The 3,839-nt window shown below is 29.6% G+C and overlaps 1 long non-coding RNA gene across 1 annotated transcript; it reads left to right on the top strand.

The window, feature by feature from the left end:
• The first annotated feature begins 3,103 nt into the window (after positions 1-3,103).
• On the top strand, positions 3,104-3,566 carry LOC136063168 (uncharacterized). The gene is made up of 2 exons (XR_010624869.1): positions 3,104-3,164; positions 3,268-3,566. It is a non-coding gene; the product is annotated as an uncharacterized LOC136063168 (long non-coding RNA).
• The last annotated feature ends 273 nt before the right edge of the window (positions 3,567-3,839 follow it).

The following is a 3,839-nucleotide window of genomic DNA, read 5'->3' as shown; positions in this document are numbered from 1 at the left end:
GGTAGTTTTTTCTTTACTTTTTCTTCTTCTATCTCTTTTAATTTGGTGATGCATGAATAAGTGTTTGTTTAGTTTTGATTTTCAAATGCTCATATCATGTGTTGTCGATGTTTTCTCTATTGGAATCAGTTTTTGATGTTTTTGTTGTCAATAACTTTTTTTTTTTTTTTTTTGTTTCGAAAATCTGCTTGTTATCATATCTTTTCTCAATGAAAAAACTAATTTATGTCTTAATTAGATGCAGATCTGAATTTTTCTCAAATCAAAAACTGATTTGCATCTTCATTAGATGTAGATTTGAATTTTTCTGAAATCAAAAAATGATTTGCATCTTCATTAGATGCAAATCTGAATTTTCAAAATAAAAAATTGATCTGAATTTTTCTCAAATCGAAAAATAATTTGCATCTTCATTAGATGCAAATCTGAATTTTTCTCAAATCGAAAACTGATTTGCATTTTCATTAGATGCAGATCTGAATTTTTTAATTCAAAAAAATGGATTTGCATCTTCATTATTTGCAAATTTGAATTTTTCAAAATCAAAAACTGATTTGCATCTTCATTAGATGCAAATCTTAATTTTTTTTCAAAACAAAAACTAATTTGTATATTCCTTAGATACAAATCTGAATTTTTTAAATCCAAAAAACTAATCTACATCTTCTTTAGATATAGATCTGAATTTTTGTTAACATAGTAGATTTAAAAAAAAAAAAAAAAAAAAAAGTCATGAATAGTTTTGTTTGTTTTGTCTAATGCATGTAGCATAGGTTTATTTCATGAATATAGTTCTCTTTTAAAAAATCTTGTTCTTATTTTAATTTACAGAAAAACACAAATCTGAATTTTTTCTAGCGCTCTACTAATCTAAATTTTTTGTTATAAAACAATTCTAATTCTTTTTAATACAAACCAAAAACCAATTTTTCTAGTTTTCAAAGACAGATATGATATTTTTAAAAAAAATCAAAAGACTTTGTTTTATTTAATAAACACCGATTTGACTTTTCTATGCTAAAAACTTTTTTTTTTTTTACATGAACAAAAACAAATCTGATTTTTTTAAACCAAATAAAAAAAAAAAATTTATCACAACACAGATATGAATTTTTTAACAAAGAAGAGGATGCATTCATAAATAGACTTATGTGATTTAGTGTTTCACGTGTGCAACATATCATTCATGTCTTGCATAAATGGGGTACATTGGTCATGAGAGTCTAAAAGAACAGACTCTTTCTGGACGGAATGGGTGTCTAACACCTTCCCATTCTGTAACCTAGCCTCCGAATTTAGTGTCTTTGAATAGGTAGACCTAGGCTTTATCTTTATTTTTATTTTTTTATAATTTGTAACTAGAACCCAAAGCTATGTAATATTTAATTTACCAAATGTATACTTTTTTATTCAATCAATGAGAATGGAACAATTTAGTCATGTAAATTTGTATTTAATTTTTTTTTTTGTATAAAAAATAAGTGGCGACTTCACACCACTTATTCAAAAAGAAAAGTGTCCTAAAAAAGTACCCAAATCTCTTTTTTGAGAGGTACCTAATTTTCCCGGTCTCTCACAAACTTGTCAAAATAATATAACTTGCCCTAAATCAGCAATATTTTTTTATTCCATCTACAAGTACAAAATCCATAAATTCACAATTCATTAGCAGAAAGTTGACCACCATATTAGTAACACAAGAAAAACATAGAATTAGTAAAATACACAACTATATCTATTGGAACTTTGAAAATATGACCACTGTCGACTTTATAAGACTAGCCAGAATTGTTGCTGAATATAAGCCATGAGTGTGACAAGGTGACTACAACAGGAAGCAATACATGGAATTAAACAAAGGTGGAAAGATTCCAAATTAAGTTCTCTAGCTCAACCAAACATTAGGCAAAAGTTGTGTTTCCTGCACAATCCCTTGTACCAAATGACCATAGAATGAGCCCATATCCTCCCCCTTCATGATAGAGTTAATAACAATATTGGAATCTCCTTCCTCTATTAGTCGCCTGAAGCTTGGTTCTCTTGCGAACACCAGCCTTGCTTACATCACCATCTCTTCCACCTGAAATATGCCATCCATTCTATTGCAAACCAGCTTATTTGGAGCTCTAGCCTCCATGGCTGCAGTGCTCCACTGCCTGCATATAGATGATTTAAAAATGAAATACACAGACATTAGTTGATGAAACTATATCACCTATTCACCTTTGATGGCTGTCTTATATCAAAATTTCCATAAAGGCCAGATAATAGCTATAAAGATTATAGAAAAATATCCAAAGCACATCTTTCAGCAAATTACTAGTTAACCAAGTAGAGACGCAAGCTTTAATGAGTTTAGGAATCAAGTTATCTACTAGGATTGATAATACAGAACCAAACCACACAATATCCTACGATGTCTGTTCCCTCTCTAGTTGTTTATATGTTTGCTTAAGAAGATTATACTTAATTTAGTGTTCATTTTGAATGCAGAGGCAAACTTTCTCACTAGTAAAGCAAATCAGTGCTACATAGAACCTGCATCAACAAGTGTTTGTACCTCACCCTCGAATTTTTCCAGGTCTATTGAGTAAACAAGCTTTTGTAATATTAGAAGAAAATCATGATATTTGTATCACATAATGTAAAACTCTAATTTATGTTTGCCTATGTTCTATAAGTGTTATTTGGCTAAAAATGATTTTGATCATGCATGAGTGGTANTAATTTTTTATATATCCTTCTGCTACTACATAATGAAAAATTTAGATAAAATAAATTAGCATAAATGGTTATTGTAACCTTTCGATCTTTCCTGTGTTTTCTTCTTTTTCGTACCATTGCTTCTAACTAAATAGTTTGAAACTCATCAATAAGTCTATATAGATAAGATTGTGAGTAGCTAGAAGAAATAATTGAACAAAAATCATTATGGAGGATATAATTGGTGAATCAGTCTCTTATTCTAGTATAGTAATTTGTAACATTATCATGGGATCGACCTTATTATTACAATACTATTGTTGTTGTAATAACAATTTATAATTTATAGTAATTTGCAACCAATTCTTTTAGTAAAGTTCTCATTCACATTACCAACTTTGTTTACATTGATAGGTAAGGAGCCCGAATGCTCAAATTTTACTTGCTAAGAAGCAAAATTTGTAAGCCTGCAATTCCCTTTTCACATATTATTGACTTTTTTCTTTTTTTACATTGTTTTGACTATTTCATTTTTATTTATATCGGTATCGTTATAACTGCTAGGCTTCAAATTCAACATCTCAAAGATTTTCAAGTGCCAGATCAAATAAGAAACTGCCATTTTCTCAATCAACCAAAACATCAGTGGTTGGTTCTCCCTTGTATAGCTGCCTTTGTCATTGGGTTGTTGTAATATGTTATTGTACTATATGAAGTGCATGAACCTCCTGAACACATGCCACGCAAAAGAGATATGTTTTAGTTAAATTGTATTGTTGAGTGTTTCAAGTTTGTAAGTATTCATTGGTATGCTTGCTTATAAATGTAAGGGCTTTGATGTAGCTAAAATATTCTATTTTAAATGACATTTGCCTATAATTTGTGAAAGAGTAAACCATACGTATATGTTTTCTCTATTCATCCAAAGGAAAAATCAAATTAGAAAACTGTAATGAATAGGATTCTTTGTTCGGATTGGGGAAGCTCTTCAACTGTCTTTATAGACTAAGATCTTGTACGTTATATGGTGCTGTCATTTCTATTTTGTGTACATTCTCTTGTTGCTGTGGTGTTGTGGCTGAGATTGTCGCAATTTCTGTTTTGGTGTTCGGTAGGTGTTGTTTTTTTGTCGTGTT

This window comes from Quercus suber, unplaced genomic scaffold (genome assembly GCF_002906115.3).
Source record: "Quercus suber isolate HL8 unplaced genomic scaffold, Cork oak 2.0 scaffold_494, whole genome shotgun sequence".
Lineage (NCBI taxonomy): Eukaryota > Viridiplantae > Streptophyta > Magnoliopsida > Fagales > Fagaceae > Quercus > Quercus suber.
This window is presented reverse-complemented; position numbering and strand designations above follow the sequence as displayed.